The 16965-nt window shown below is 50.5% G+C and overlaps 1 protein-coding gene and 1 long non-coding RNA gene across 2 annotated transcripts in view; one reads left to right on the top strand and one right to left on the bottom strand.

Annotated features, from left to right (window-relative positions):
• The window catches only part of Ush (Zinc finger protein ush), a 434049-nt gene that overhangs the window by 225347 nt on the left and 191737 nt on the right, over positions 1–16965 (top strand). The window lies entirely within an intron of this gene.
• The window catches only part of LOC144170740 (uncharacterized), a 44980-nt gene continuing 40166 nt past the window's right edge, over positions 12152–16965 (bottom strand). Inside the window, exon 3 of the long non-coding RNA XR_013322672.1 lies at positions 12152–12521. This is a non-coding gene — a long non-coding RNA (uncharacterized LOC144170740). The remainder of the gene's footprint in view (positions 12522–16965) is intronic.

Genomic DNA, 16965 nt, shown 5'->3' with positions numbered 1-16965 from the left:
ACGACGTTCATGACAGGGATGACAACAGCGGGCTTTTCGGGACGTACGTATACGCACTAATTTTTTTCCTGTAGCTGGCCAGCTTCTGGTATTACCTTCTGGGATAAAAATTCAAGCAGCACTTGCGGGCAGAATAAATTGCGTGTAATCCGGCCTGCGGCTAAACTCCCTCATTGCTTCTCACTGGCGGCATTTGGACAACTCGTTGTGCACGGCCCGACGTAAAACGCTGTGCTGGTCTCCCCGCATCGTGCAACATCTCGTGCAGCTTGCCTTGCTGAGTGGCGAACATTGACGGCCTCCTCTGACAAGCATCGACCAATCTTCTGCCTCTTTGAGAACATTCAACTGCGGGCGGCTGCCAGAACATACCGGTCGCAACTAACTTACGTGCGGACTGCTGGAGGAGGTGAAAATGGGTTAGCTAAGTTGCGGGAATCCGGGGAAAGCGGCTTCAACTAGCCCTGAGCCCTCTGTTGGGCAGTCGTTGTGGACGCCTATTCACTCTAACACTCGGGCTGCAGACTGTCGGCTTAATTGCGTACTGAGTATGAAAAAAAAAAAAAGCCTTCTCTTCCTCCATTCCGGATTTCACGAGACTCCTGACTGCTTCTCGGAACGCTACCTCTGTTGCTGGATCGGTTACAGGTCATGCGGGCAATTGTAACCGGCGTACCATGTCGGGATTAGGACGACGGTGTGAACTTTCGGGAATGGGTGTCCGAAGACAGTCATGTTGCAGCTTTTTTTTTTTTTTTTTGAGGAAGCGCAGCACGTCGCTGGCAAATTCGCAAACGCAATTCCGCACTACACTGGAGTCTGCCGAGCAGGCGGCGAACTCTGAGTGCCGAGTGTTTTCCGGGCGCCCTTGCGTGCCGCGTGTGCTTCGGCGGTCTGCGGGCTAAAATCATTTGCGTGCCGCTCGAAGCCGAACTGATGACTTGCTCGGCGCGCCGATAAGCACAGGTCGAATGGCGGCGGCCAAATCCATGTCTTTCCCGGCTTCCTAATGGTAGTACTACGGCCGCGGATCGTGGCTGTGTGCTGCCCTTGGTTCCTTGATTCGTGGATGCGGCGCAATCAGGCCGCGCGCGTGGTGCCCCGGGGTCTTGCCACGCTGATGCGCCGCCTCTCACGCGAACCCGCCGGCCGCCTCGGGCAGCCGCCATGGTCGTCGTCCCCTCCCGGCTGGGAAACAAACTGGACCGCTGCTAACAGCCTTTCATTTCGCCCGCGTTTCATCTTTGTGTTTACTTCGACAGACTGTGAACGCCTCACATAGGCTGCCTAGCTGTACGTTCGAAATGGTAGACTGTGCGCGCCCAAGAAAATACATCCGAGCTGTGAAGCGCAGTGTAGTGGAGGGCTACGGCTTAACTTAGACTACGTGATATGTAACGCACGCCGAATTATTGTACACTCTGTGCTAAGGTTACTGCTTCTGGGAGTATATATGTGCAAACCAAAATGATGCGTTTCATGTGGTGTTATATACCCGCAGCCAAATCTAAACGTCTAAGTCGGGTGTCAATGTTCATACTTGTCAACATTCTTGAACAAGAACAAGACATTACGCAAACGTAAGGCAGAAAATCAACACATAAGTGATATTTGCAGTGTTCCTTTATTAAAAACAATCATGGATGATTGGCTTTTGATAGCAAATGAAATACTACATCAACTGCAGAAAACCGTCACCTGCGGTTGCCCGCGCCCCCGGCGGCATTTAAGAAATCATACGGCAACAGGAACGAAAACTTCCACTTCCGCGTTCCGCGTTCCGCGTTCTGCTCGGAACGCTCGTGGAGTAAGGCAACGTGGTTCTATAAACGCTGTAGTAGGGTGCCTCGATTCACGCGCGTCTCCGCTGTACGGCAGCGCTGGCATCGAGTCACCCGACTTGGATCAGTGGAACGCGGTAAATTTAAATTGACTTGAGCGTGTTATCTTTAGAGGAACGAGACGGGAGAGGAACAGCATGAGAGTTGAGCGGGAAAGAGAAGGGAGGCATTTACTTGGCAGGAGCGCCAGTCGACTATCGCCTTTCGCCGACATTTACAACGAAAGGAGCAGATACGCGGCCATTTTTTTTTTGTCGTTTTATAGCAAAAACTTTGAGACGTCTCGCACAATATGTTGCTCTTGAAGAATCGTCGTAATCGCGCAGCCGCACGTCAAGCTGTCACTATAGGTCGTATAACATTTGGAGTGGCCGCCTCTGTTTTTTATTAATATTACTACTTTATGCGTAGGTGTATTGCCGTTACTGTTTCGCTCGAATAGGTGGGGCCAAATTTCGTCGTCGTGTTATGTCGATTATAAGGGAGGTAAGTGGCGTGGGGATGCGGCAGGTGTTGACTACCTGCAGTTTCCATAATATTTGTGCTTTAAATGGATGGACACTCGCGGATGACATTCCAGAACGACACAGCCTGCAGTCTGGTTCTCTCGCGCCACCAATGAAGCTGCACGTTGTGGCCGTCACTGATGTTCTAATAATGCACAGACATGGTATACATCGCCATTCCTATATGGGCAGCAAAATAATTCATAAGCGGGATAATTTTGTGAAGTTTTTAACCCCGCATTTTGGCCGCAGTATGTAAAGAACGCTAGACTAAGGGGGGTGGGGGGGGGGGGGGGCAATTTTTTAGTGGTAAACGCCGATGTTCTCCTATCGACTAGCCAGGAAGCTGGAGGCAAAGAACAGGAGGCTGGAGGCAATGAACTCGGATACCACGAAGACGCTCAAAACATTCCCTCGGCAGCCTTCTTAGCGATATTGCTTCTCAAGCCTTCAGCAACCCGGAAGAGTCTTACTTTCTGTCTCTTTTTTACGTGTTCGGTTAATAACCTATCAATTTAAACCTTCCGCTCTGAACGGGGACCTTGGCTTCAGTGGCAGCTGCTGGCGGCGAACTGTGGCATCATAGGTAGGCAGGGCGTCGCCGGTGGGCTTCCGTGGCACAGTCGATCACCGCTGCCGCAGTGCCTCCCCAGAGGCGTATATGGCTCGGCCGCGCCCCTCCGTTAATCGCTACTCCCCCTTTCTTCGTTGCACAGGCGAAACAGCAGGGCTGCTTAAGGTGGCGCTCTCACTGCCTCGTGGTGCCAAGCCAGTTTTGGACGACGCTTATGTGGCCGCTGCTGCGCGTCAGTTTGCACCGCGTACATGGCTAACGTATCGTTACAAAGGTTGTCTACTTTCTAGTTTCGAATGTCACCAAAAAAATACTGCTGGTCGTATACATCGTTTTCTTTCAGATAAGCAGAGCCCAACCGTTTAATTTCGGGACTGTTGCGAGCATGTGCAGCTGATTTCCGAAGTCATTCTCTTACCACTTTTTTATGCGGACGCATAAAACAGTTCAAAATGGTGGCGCCGGAGTGGTCTTTATTGGAAAGGTAGATATTCCTTTGGAAGAATCCGAAATTTTAAGCATGACAGATCGTCTTGCTCCACTTGCGCATGCATTTGTGAAGAATACTAGAAAACTGCTCGACGTACGTGGAGGAGGTTTGCATGCTGCGCGCTTAGAAGACATGCCATTTGGCTGCGTGATTGCCTGCATGACGAAAATGAATCTATTTCAGCAAATTTTTTTTATCTGGCTGCTAAAAAAGGGTACAAAGAAAGGGAAAATTCAATAACGGATAACATTTACGTGGCTAAATTCGGAGGAACAACATTCCGCAATTCGTGGTGAGCTTGGCTGCACTAGAGTACCGTCCAAAAACACAGAATACGACCTTTTGCGTTGAAACGCCATGAATAGGGTGTATCGTACGGGATCAGACAATTTTGATTGATTGATTGATTGCAGGGTTTAACGTGCGGACGCTACATAGGCGATGAGGCGCCCGGATTAATTTTGACCACCTGGGGACCTTTAACGTGCGCCGAATTCTCGTATACACACGGGTGTTTTTGCTTTTCGCCTCCATCAGAAAAGAGGCCGCCGCGACCGGGAATCGAACCCGCGACCTTGGGCTCCGAAGCGTAACGCCTTAGCCACTGAGCCACCGCGGCGGGTGCGATCAGACTATTTTATTTGTGGGAATTCGTGCGAGCGGCAGACCTGACCGGACGACTCTGACGGCCGCCCACTCCCTTTCCCTTCTCCCCTCTTCCCCAACTAGGCTACCAAGCCCCCCGTATCATTAATAAAGTTTCATTCATTCATTACGTGGTTACAAAAGGGGTTCAAAATAGATAGGGTTACCCTGGCACTAAAGATATTAGAGCATCAGGCACACCGACAGCATCTTTGCGCGCTACGCGTAAGTATATAGGCAGTGTTTCCCACTCCCCCACCCCACCCTCTCCCGTGAAGCCGCATCTGTGGTCCGGAAAGCACAAACCTTTGCTCTTCTCACTCCACCTAGTATCCACTACATGCATGGTATCCTCTCGCGCCCCACTTGCCCTACGCCCAACTGCCCTTCCTAACTACCCATCAGACACTTTACTGGGAGTGCCCGCCACCAGACCTACCACCACACCTCCGTTCCCGCATCGCTTCCTGGGACGAATGGCTCAACCCGGGTCTTGGCGTGGACGTGAAGTCGACGCAAAAACTCCTGGCGGCCCCACTGCCGCCGTGTTAGTGAGGACCTATGGGAGTTCTACGGACCAGCCGTCTGCTAATGAAAAGACTGGCACGACGGCCCAGGCTGGGGCCGTTGAAATAATCTCTCTCTCTCTCTCTCTCTCTCTCTCTCTCTCTCTCTCTCTCTCTCTCTCTCTCTCTCTCTCTCTCGGTCTGCATGACGCCACAGTTCACGACCAAAAGTTTAAAGGCAGGGCGGTCACGTGCACTGCAGGTTTCATTCACCCATATGCTGAAGCATGGTGCCCGACGTTCATCTACGTTTTATGTCTTCCTTGGTGTTACGCAATAGACCCGGAGATTTACAATATACCCCGACTGGTTCGCGACGTTATCCTTACGTTGCACCTAACGACCGGTGCTCGAGGAGGGCTGGCCGCCGAGAACACGTGTGACAAGCGCCGCCTGCCGCTTCTCGCTGCCGGCGCGCCTGCAGCACGGAGTAGATAACGCGAGCTGTTTTATGGGGCTGTGAGTACATTTTGCAACTGGCGATTGAGATGCCGCTTATCGGCGGGACACCGTAAGTCATGGCGTTTTAATTCCTTTCCATAGACGCCGCTTCCGTCGTCACGTCCGCGAACCGGTCCGACGCTGAGGAGGGCGCTGCGTGTTCTGCGGCGTTAACGCCGGGTGATCAGGCGTGGCTGATAGTGGAGCAACGCCTTCTTGGTCTCCTGTACGCGCCGCCGAGGGGCTCGCTCTCTTCGCTGACGACCACCGTCGACGCGCATGCGTGGTGAGGGTGCAACGCGTGGTGTCGCAATCCGGAAACGTGGACCTTGCAGCTCATGCTAACTTCTGGCTTAGCGCCCCCGTGACGTTTAATACGGTGTGGGGGATTCGATGGACATTAAGGGAGTTCGGAAAATTAAGTTCACCGCACTGATGCGGGTGTCGTTAGCGGCGCAAATGCCACCCCCGTGGCGCAGAACAGCGCATTTATCCACGAGCAGAGCTTGAGAGGCGCTTATTGTGCCTTCGTTGCTCAACGGGCATCCCGCGATGAACGCCATTCCCGCCGGTCGTTTGCTAGCCGGGTGGCTCAACGCTCGCACCGGCCGCGAGGATTGCGCTGGTAGCCACAGGCTGCCTGCGGCTACGACGGTAGCATGCCATCGCCGGCAGTAACAACGACTAGCCCCTTTCCACGGAGCAGAAGCCTGCTCGAGTAGCTTGCGCAACGTGGGGGCCGTCACCGCTCTGCTGTTTGTTATCCGGGTAGAAGTGACTCCCCTCTGTATACTAGCGCCATTGGACTTTGTGATGGACGCGCATGATCTGCATGCTGCAGGCGGCCGACTTACCCGCGTCATCGCCGTCGCGTATACTTTCCCACGGGGCAGCCAAAAATGATCCTTCGCTCTCTTAAATGATGCAAAATGACACGAGCCTGTCTTACGTTAGTGTTAATTGTGGGTATTTTTTGTATATGCCGGCGTGTTCATTTTTTCTTACAGAGTATTCTTCGGCATCGGCTCTGAAGAACAAGAAGATTTAACCGGGTCTGTGCATAAGTGAAGCAGGAGAAACGTGTGGCCTCCTGTATTGTTTTGCGCACATAATAAAGCACGATGGCATCCCCACCAGGGGTAAAGAGGGGAACGCAGGCGGAGGGAAGGATCTGAAAGCGTCTCGGTTGGTTCAAAATTACCGCCACACTGGAGGATTCTCAACACGGACCCTCTGCTGTACCCCTGGCATGAAAACTGCAAGAACCGGAATTACGAGTACAAAATGAAATAAAAAGCATCCGATTTTTCGCTTTGCTGGCACTTCGATGAAACGTTGGGATACGATGACTAGGAAAAGAGATTATGGATGCCAGAGGATAGGAGAGGACTGAAAAGATCATTGGTGTCCACCGCTGGTGGCTAACAATTCATTATTATGATACTGAGAAAACGCTCCAGCGAGCACAGGCACAGCTGCTGCTATGCGTTCGCGAATGAATACCGGGAGTACACATCGTTTTTTGCTTTGCGTTTCCCAAGGTGCCCGAGATAAATTACCTAATTATGTCCTTTGTTTAAATGGCTACCCATACTGAAGCCAAGACATACACGTGCTGCGTCGCCAGTCCGAGGGCCCCAAGGGCCTGGCCACAGTCAGTGCCGTCCAACTTCCACTTGTGGCCACGCTGCCAAATATCCGTCTCTCCATTCCCCGCGCTCCCAATTCCGAGGCGAGTGTAGGTCCGCCTCTACCGGTGTTAGATGGTCTATCGGCGGCAAGCGAAGGGGGACCACCATGCGGTGGCAGTCCACGACGGGCCAGCCCTTCGTATGCCCGCAATGCCTGTGATGTGCACCTTTGTGCAACGTGCATTAGGGCAGGAATACGGGCAAACATGGACAGGCCTTTTAAGTTGACCTCACGTGCCGCGTAGGACGCATGCCACAGCAGTTCTAACAACGTCAATTCAATGAGAATGCGGACAGGGCCGTCGCGGCCGCCGGTGACCTGCGGCCTGGAATAGCGCGAGGCCTGCCTAATTGGCGCCCACTTGTGCGAGCATCGCGCGTGCGTCGTACATGTACGAGGCAACGTACAATCTATTTTCCGGTGCCAGGTCGAGGTGCCGCCACGAGCCGCGCCGGTGCTTACTGAGAGCAGACAAGAAAGTGCGCATACCCGCCGTGGTGGCTCAGTGACTATATGGCGTTGTGCTGCTGAGCCCAAGGACGCGGGTTCGATTTTCGGCCGCGGCGGCCGGCCGCTTTTCTGATGGAGGCGAAAAGCGAAAACGCCCGTGTGTTCGAGATTTCGGCGCACGTTAAAGATCCCCAGGTGGTAAAAATTAATCCGGAGCCCTCCACTATGGTACGCCTCCCCGCCTGTGTAGCGTCGGCGCGTAAAACCCCACAATCAATCAATCAATCAATCAATCAATCAATAAATAAATAAATAAATAAATAAATAAATAAATAAATAAATAAATAAAGAAAGAAAGAAAGAAAGAAAGAAAGAAAGAAAGAAAGAAAGAAAGAAAGAAAGAAAGTGCGCATGGGCGTTCGAAGGGGGCGGGTGGCATCGAGGGGGTCACGGTCGCGTGCATGATTACGGCTAGCTTGCTCTGTGGTGGCCAATCGCGTGCGCCTACCGTAGCCACGGCAGCTCTCGCAAGTAGGCCACTCGCGCACTGTATACTTGTGCGGTTCATTCACCATGTCGCAGGGCTTTCAACGCCGTAAATCACTCCCGTCAAGTAAGGTGTTCGCTACCCCTGACGGTGGCTAACCAATCCTTTGTCATCACTAGCCCGTGGGCACAGCGTTCCGTTGGTTTGCTCTTTGTCCCGTTTTAGGGCGCCACTCGCCGCCAGTAGCTATAGTGTTAGTGAAAGCGCAGGCTTTACATACGCTGTGAAAATGTTCACCTTTGCCACTGTACATGTCTGTTTGTATGTGTGTGTCGGCACCTGAGATTGATTTTTAGGTAAATAGTACTGCGGCAAGTGTTAAGGAGTGACTCGAGCCAGATTGGGCGGCTCTATATACAGGGTGTCCCAGCTATCATGCACCAAGATTTAAAAAAAGAGCAATGGCGTTACGCGAAGAAAACCTAGTGCGTAATGTTTGCAGTACTGTGGAGAAGCGGATAGTAATTTTTTCGTTAATAATACTTCACTAATTAATTGTAATTAATTATCTAACTCGAGAAGTACTGTTCTAATCTCAGAAGTGTCAATGAGGCACTTGTAGGTACCCACGATGGGCATCTAACTGCGGTATTTTCAGCGACGAACTAATTGCGTACTCATTTATTCTGACTGATAAAGAAAACCCGCGAAATATGAAAAATACCACGTGACCGCACTTCCGCGCGCATTGTAATGTAGCGTCCCCAAATAAGCTGATTGAAAGCAACTGCTTCGCCTGTCACCCGCCTGAAGAGACAGCGCATCACCTTGATAATCGCATGCATGGAAAGAGCAACAGCAGCAAGATTCGCGGGGCGCGTGTGCAGATAAGGCACCAACTCGGTCGCGATTTATTCTTTCTTTCTTTTGTTTATTTCATTCTGGCTAACTCAGAGGCAGCCTGTTTGAGGGCACTGCTTTACGGTGCGCGCTAATGCGCGCGGAGGTGCCGTCACGTGGTATTTTTCATATTTCGCGGGTTTTCTTTACCAGTCAGAATAAATGAGTACGCAATTAGTTCGTCGCTGAAAATACCGCAGTTAGATGCCCCTCGTGGGTACCTACAAGTGCCTCATTGACACTTTAGTGATTAGGACAGTACTTCTCGAGTTAGATAATTAATTACAATTAATTAGTTAGGTCTCATTAACGAAAAAAATGCTGCCCGCTTCTCCACAGTACTGCAAACATTATGCACTAGGTTTTCTTCGAGTTACGCCATTAATCTTTTTTTAAACCTTGGTGCATGATAGCTGGGACACCCTGTATATTAAGACGTCGATGCGGCCCGATTGTCTCAGCACTGTTCGAGCACCGTTCCGCGCGCGGCCAGCTGCTAAGCGATGGCTGTAATTACTCCCGTCCATTCTTACACCGTGCTGCCGTCAGAAACGCTGTCCTGGTGATGCGCGTCGTTTTGTTGGCGGCCTCACTGCTGACTGTTCCACTCGAGTGCGATAATATTGTCATTCTACTAACACTTAACATGCTTTGTGCGGTGCATGTTTGTATCTGTTCTTCTCCTTTGCACTTCTATTTTCGACTGTTACGTGGGGCCCATATTTTGGGCACAAGAATAGCGGCAATATGAGTTAGAGTCAACTGTGTTAACTGTGAACATTTTTATTGTTTCTGGGCGGGATTCTACAAATCCCGTCATATTTGGAATGTGTAACCGATGTGCGAAGCACCTTCATCTGCCCGATTTATTCATTTCTCTAAATCGTCAAATTGTACGCCGATGGCAAGCTGGACAGCTTAACCCGCCGAAAAGCTGTAAAGCTCTGTGTTTAGTTGTAAGATTGGTCTTAAATTACGTTATATTTTGTATCATTGCTGGAGTTCCACGAGGTATGACGTCCGTATCCGCGGTAAATATTATCAGCCATGAAGGGAAGAAAATGAAAAATGAGGGAGATAGTTTCTGGGTGCAGATTAGTAAAAATACGTTCGTTTAGGGTTGTATGTGGGGGTTAAAAAACGCAAGTAAAAGTGAATACTAGCAAAATTCTAGGCAATGCTAAGCGAAAATTGGCCTCGAGACCTTCGGTGTTTCTTACGGCTATCGCGAAGAAAATTCCACCGTCGCTGCATGCTTCACTGAAAAGTACACTTGAACGCGATAGCGTTCGAATGAAATTTCGCGGAGCAGCGCGTCAGCCCAAGCCTGGGTGAGCGCACATGCTGTAATGGCCGACACACGCCTGTGCGCCAGCCTGGAGTGCCAAGCAGAGGTGGGAGAATGTCCTTCATTTCAGTTTTAGTCTCTGGCTCTCAGTCTTGATTTTACTCTGTTTTTTGCCATCTGTTCCTTACCCTCGTCCCCTTTCCTCCTCCTCCTCAAGCTGTAAAAGTTTTCTGCTCTCCCTCACGCACGCCCCACAAATTGACTGTGATCAAGTTTACATGAGCTCGTTTTTTGTGCAATGCTGTTAAATCGTCTGTCTGAATTTTTTTTTTTTTTGGGGGGGGGGGGGGGGACCACGTGAGTTGGCTTTCATTTCTGCTTCAGATGTTTTTTTTTTTTAATTCAACAATGACGACAGCAACTTTTACTTCACCGCTCGCAACGTGTTGGAAGAAAAAAAAATGTTGGGGTAGTGTAGTCGGTAGAGAACAGGGCTGGCGCTGTGGCGAAGTGGGTTGAAATCCTACGAAATCACGCTTATTTTTTATTTAATCTTTACAGTGGTGGCCTTTTTCTTGACCGGACAACAACAGCGCTTTTTCGCAGAATAGGGTACTTAAGGCTCTCGCCTAAAAACCGGCGGTGCCTCGAAATTCCAGCAGCAACAAGCCGAAGCGCGCCGTGAACGCACTTAACAAGTTGCGTTTGATGAAACCAGCCACTCTTGAGCAAGGGCACGGGGAAGACTGCGACAGGACCAAAAGGTAGGTGAAGTGTGAGACCACCCTGCGTCATCTTACCACTATTGCTTTCCCTCCCTCTCTCACCTCGCCTCACCGTCACGGCGGAACAAACGTGGAAAAACGCCTCACTCTGCACGAGACCCAGAGTTAAGTAACTGAGCGCCGAAGCACAGTACTGAGGCGGCGGGGAACGATCGAATCAAGTTTGTCCCTTCCACCCTCCGCGGTGGCTCAGTGGCTAAGGCGTTGCGCTGCTGAGCACGAGGTCGCGGGTTCGATTCCCGGCCGCGGAGGCCGCTTTTCTGATGGAGGAGAAAAGCAAAAACGCCCGTGTGTACGAGATTTCGGCGCACGATAAAGCTCCCCAGGTGGTCAAAATTAATCCGGAGCCCTCCGCTACGGCGCGCCTCATCGCCGGCGTTGCGTCGGCGCGTTAAAACCGTATACAATCAATGAATAGTTTGTCCCTTCCTTGCGCTTTCACTCCCTCGTACGTCACCTCTTCCTCCTCTTGCGGCGGGGTGTGCACGCTGGCGGCGTGTGCACGCACGAAACTTGGTGTCTCCCTATAGTTTAATTGAGCAGAGACGCAGGCAAACATACCCGAATTAGTTCCCCAGAAAAGCTGCCCCCCCCCCCCCCCCCCCCCCCTCGCCATACCAGGCCCGAAGCTGAAAGCTGTCGTCCCTCTTCCTGTTGCCTCATGCACATCGTCTTTCGATCGGTGACGTGTATCGTACTATCTCATCGCTGCCATCAAACAGCTTTCAAGCAATACCCATGCTTGAGTTAGCTTGATCGGCCGAATTTCACTTCAGTAAACGGACGTGATTGAAGCAAGGCTTATCCTTCCCAACTGTGCGAAGCCTTTCCCACGCAGCTACCGTGTTGCTCCGATTCCGTTTCGCTGCGCGCAGCTTGCTTTTCGCGGAGCCTTGGAGGCTGGCGCTCAGGTGCACGTGGGTCGCTTCAGGTACCGAGACTGGGGTCCCGAAGTGTTTTGACGCAATCCGTTGTGCCGATCGTGTGTGTTTGGAAGCAGTGCGCCGAGATGTAAGTGCGCGCGCAAAGCGGCCCGAAATTTCAAGGTGCCCTACTGAAGCTGCTTTCGCCACCCGTTGTGCCCGTGCAACGCTGCCTTGATATTAACATTAAAGTGTTGTGCGACGCCGCTTTTGTGTTTTCTCGCCGGCGTGGTTCACCTTGGGCTGGCCATTGTGCGTGTGCTGCCCGCCCCGTGGACAGCCCAAGGACCATCTAATCGACTTGGGTCTGATGAGCCTTCGCGAATGCTTTGGCAGCGATGGTGTGATCAACGCCGCCGATAACCCGGCTGCCTCGCGGATGCGAGCATTGTCTCGTCGCGATCGAACCGATTACTTCGCATTTCCGTCCGCTAAAAAAGTGTGTCGCGTACGAAACCTGCGGCTACACGTATACCGTGGAAGCATGCTCTGCCATATGCGCCAGCGTTCATGCGTCCTCGCATGCCAGCGGGCTTCTCTTTTGGTCTTAAGATCTGAAGAACACGTGGACTTCCCACCATGTTACTTTTACATTGAAGACACATGAGTATGGGCTAAAAAGACAAAGCCACCGCGAAGGAGGCCCAAGAAAGCGCCGTAATGTGTGTTGATTTAGGCAGAATTCTTTTCTTCATTTTAGTACCGGCGGAAATTGTCTCTTCTTCTGGAACGATTTGGCCAGAAATTCAAACGCCCCCTTCCGTGGATCCTCGTTCACCTATGCGGCTCTGGTGCTGTGGGGGCCATCTTTAAGGCCGAGTGCGCTGTGCTCCGTTGGGAGAAGGGCTCCTCGTATGCTGCAGACTGTGGCTCGCATAGTTCCGTCAACTTATTGCTGTATACTCTTCACCTCGAGCTGCTGATTTCTATCATCTGAAAAAACAAATTACATAAGAAAAGTGTAAGAAAGTCCGCTCTCTGAAGGTAGAATGCCAGCGATGCTGTCATTGTTCTCTCAAATTCGTCCCAAATTGCGTGATGTGAACGTGGTTGGAATGAAAATCCAAACGAGTGCACGATACAAAACACGACGAGTGAGCCAGGCAAAACCCAAAGTAGTGCACGAAGCAAAACACGTTTGTTTATAATTCGCCATTATGCATACTTCTTAGCTAATAAGATTAAACAGGGGCAGTTCGTTTCCCTACCGTAGAAGGCGATGTATTAACAGCAGATGGGAATTCCGCAATTCGCCCAACGTCACGGTGAACTACCTAATCAGTGGCGTACGCAGAATTTCGCTTAGGAGGAGGCCGGACGTCCTCCACCCTCTTCCCCTTTTCCACGGAACCCGTCAAAAAAGAAGAAGAGAGTATAGAAACGAGCAAGAACAAAGCAGAAAACAATAAAAAACAAGAAATCAATTGAAAAATTTAAGAATTGCGGGATGCATTCGACGTATATTTTTGCGTCAGGGGCCTTGCGAAGAGGCTGAGCGTTGCGTTGATAGCAGACGTCGAGTTCGCGCAGTTTTAATATGTGCATCACTTTCGACGTAAACACAATTATCGGCCGTTGTTATTGAATAATAGGCAGACTGTGTGCCCCTCCCCCCTTGGTACCTGCGTACACCACTGTACCCAGTGAGGGAAACTAAATGAAACTCGTAATGGTAGCATCTTCTCAGCGGCTAGTTGATACACACTTTATTGCGAGTTAGTTTTGACAAAATAAGGGTTACAGCCGTTTTCGTTAGCCGTACTCCCCCCCGTAAATGACCATGCATTGAAAGCAGACGGGAAACCTTTACAACTTCACCATGAACGAACCAATTACCATAAGTAAATGAAACTCGGAGTAATTATAGAATCGTCTTTGCGGCCAATTTCCATAATTTCTTTTTGGACGAGGCGAGGATGGTGTTTGATAAAACGAGAGTGATAGCCGTTTTCTTCTCAAGATTCGCGATAAAGTTGGCTTTGCCGCGAAGCATTTTTTCCCTGATTCGGACGCAAGCCGCCCAGGATACCTTCCCTGAGAACGCGTGGGGGTGATCCATACGGGGGACCCAGGCAGGCAGCTTCGCGGTATTGAAACAAAGAAACTTTAACATGAGGCCGCCGTGACGTATACGTGCGTACACGTAAATTTTCTCTTGGAGCGAGGCGTACATAACGTTCTATGATCAAACGCTTTATTTTCCATCTTCTGTTGCTGTACACGAGACACTTGGTTTTGAGTGGGGGTAGCTTGACCTGCAGCATGGCCGCCGAACATTGGCGGTGTAGTCTAATCTACGCAGTTTATTTGTATGCTTCTCCTGGTTTGTTTTCACTTCGTGCTGGGGGGGGGGGGGGGGGGAGTGCGCGCACATGGGCTGGCATAAACGTGTGGCGTATCCTCTCCGAGACGAAACAACATCCACACGGGACACAAGTACCCCCCTCCCTGTGGTATGGTCGCATTCGAAGGTCCAGTGGCAGTTGAGGGGAAGACGTCACCATTTTACGGACCTTCATCTTTATTTCCTCCATGCAAGACAAGAGCTAATGTTCCGCCTGTTGGCTTTATTGGCGGTGAGCGCGACCACGGGCGGCGCTGCGAAGCGCGCCTCCGTGACGTCGGCTTAGGGATTCTCGCATTGGTCGTCTGCTTCACTCGGGCGTCTCTGCTGTTTCTTAGCGCGCGGTTTACTTTTGGTGCTTGTCCGCACCAGATCTCGCGTATGCACAACTTTTTTCCGTAACAAAAGACTTAAGATCGCATAAACTAGCTCAAGGCGTGATTTTAAGGATAGTTTTTGATACCGCTACGGAAGAAACATTGCCGGCGTCGCCCCATTACTGCGAAGCTGGTCCTGTGCGGAGCGCGAAGAGTCGGAGCTAGGCGTCAGCTTCTGTATTCGGCAATCTTTCCAACAAAGGTAACAGCGAGAGTCTAACAACTGACAACAGCGATAATGGAAGACCAAAACAAATTCCCGGCCTTCGGGGCTGTCGACTTTGGCAGAAGGCGTTACGATTACAGCTAATCGTATGTAAGGTAAAACAGATTTGGCAACCTTGCCAAATCTGGCAACCTTGCTCGAAACTATTGTATCACGTCTCTTTACGTTGTCACGGCATCAAAATGTGCCGGCATGCACTATGGGGCACAAATAATGTAGGTTGATTTCCAAATAACCTACTGTGTGTATAGGTGTGTGCTGGTTTTATACCAGGCTTCTAGCCAGTATGGAGGCTTATTGAGCAAAACGAGCTACCTGTATGGCAAACATACCGTAAGACTATGTTTGTTCAGACTTGGAGGGATATTTCGGTACATTTGCTACAGCCATATTATCCCCATATTTGGATAGGCGTTATAGTAAAACTGCACCCAAGTGGAGGAGGGCGAGGAGGAGAAGAAAACTTTAACAGTATAATTGAGCTGGTTAGTGGACAGGCTCCTCAGTCCAAGACAAGAGAGTAAGAGTAATCTTCTTCAATTTATTGAACGCCATCCCCAGTAGGCCAGGATTTGTTCTTTGTGACTGAAGGGGTTGGAAAACAATAAAGAGCTGTTTGGACATATTCATCGATTTAAAATTGTGTTACACTGAAAACCGGCGTGTATACTATTTATTGCGTTCGTTAGCAAGTATCTCAAGACTTCAACACCGTAATCATGTCATAACTGTTCAGGTTGAGATTCAGTTCGTTACGATAACAATGGTTACGATAGAAATTCGGTGCACAAAAGCCGCCTTCGAGTACTGTGGACAACGTTGTCTGAGTTGTCTGAGCCGTTTCGCGGTGGCGTATAGAGCACAAACCTTCTCATTGCATTTGCATGTAAATAAACAACGCACGCTGTCGGTATGTATACTTTTGTACGCAGCCAAAAGGAAAGCCCATTTCCGAAGAAGGTACTGTATGCCTTACAGCCCGAAGAAAATATCCACATGAACTTCGTGAGCCTCGCAAACATCCCCAAACCTTCTAGGACGTTTGGGGTGGTGCAGAAAAATTAATGCGTTGTGCACAGAAAAAAAACAAAAAAACATTCATCTAATACAAGTCAACAACAACGAAAGAAACAGAAGACACCCGTTTTATTTCCTGCTCTGCGACCCGCTGCTTGGTGCGTAGCATTAGGCTGTTGAGTCTTCATTAGAGCATTTCAGAAATACTTTAGGGAAGCCTACGCATTTTGAATACTTATTGAGGAGCTCTGAGCACAGAAACGCGCGAATACGCTAGATAGGACGAGGTACACACGATCGTCTGAGCGATGCTCTAAGAATGTCGTTCTCTCTCTCCTCGTGTGTTGATAACTTGTGCGGGATGAAGCTTGAAATTATTCAGAGCTGTCATAAGCTGGCTGGTAATACGCTTTTTAAAGCACCAAAGCATAAAAGCGGGCAGCACAGGCACTGCTGCCAGTCACAAGCGGACGACCGCGGCGCGGGTGTAGCAGCGGCGCGAATGTAGCAGACGACAGCGGAGCGAGTCAAGCCGACGTCAGAGCCAGGGGGCGCCACTCAAACATCTCACCGCCAATACTGAGGTGATTTATTTAGTCTGTTCCCTTTTCCCCGTTTTTTTTTTTTTCTATAACGCCGAGATGGCTTAGCAGCACACCCTAATTGAAATGAGAAGCAGCCGCGGGTGGTCCAATTAATCCGTAGCGCTCCTCTGAACACGTCATAGTCTAGGCATATAATTGGTCCGTAAAACACAAATTTTAATTTGAAATGCGAAACAGGCTGGATCCTTTTTAATGGCATCTCCTTTTTAGTGTTTACGGAAGTTTCATTTCTGAGGGCATAAAAGCTGCCTTTTTTACTACTATAGCAATCGGCTGGGGTAAAAAGGGGTGGGGGGGCTAAGGTTTGAAGGAGCCTAGGAGGCGCCGCGCATTGATTTCGTGTACCCAACACCTCTTTAGCAGCTCCGCATCGATAGCAATTCAGCCACCGTGCGCGGCGTCGCTGTCGGGTGTACTTATGTCGGCAGCCCAAAAGCGGCGCTTTTCACGAAGCGGTCGCCGCTATCGGCGTCGTATTGCGACACATGCCTGACTGCTGCGCGTTGGCAGAAACTGGATTCTGATACGGCGCTGATGCTTATACATACCACCACCTCGGCGACGCCGCGGAGAGCCCGGAGGAGGCACGTTTCCGTGCATTTCCCCCCCCCCCCCCCCCCCCCCTTCTGCTTTCCTTTAGAGACCGTCCGTGTAGCCGTCATTTTATTCCGCGGTGATTATTTTCTTTCTTTTTCTGCCTCGAGGCGGCCTCGTATGTTGCAACACTGGCCTCGTTACTTCCCTTGGCGTACCGTCCGCTTGAAGAAGGCGCGTCACGCAACTGTTGCTTGTTTGCGGGCTCTGTTTG

The sequence above is a fragment of the Haemaphysalis longicornis genome, unplaced genomic scaffold (genome assembly GCF_048455015.1).
Source record: "Haemaphysalis longicornis isolate Haplotype H1 unplaced genomic scaffold, Haemaphysalis longicornis Haplotype H1 scaffold_1, whole genome shotgun sequence".
Taxonomy (NCBI): domain Eukaryota; kingdom Metazoa; phylum Arthropoda; class Arachnida; order Ixodida; family Ixodidae; genus Haemaphysalis; species Haemaphysalis longicornis.
Note: the sequence above shows the minus strand (reverse complement) of the source record. Positions and strands in the feature narration are given on the sequence as shown.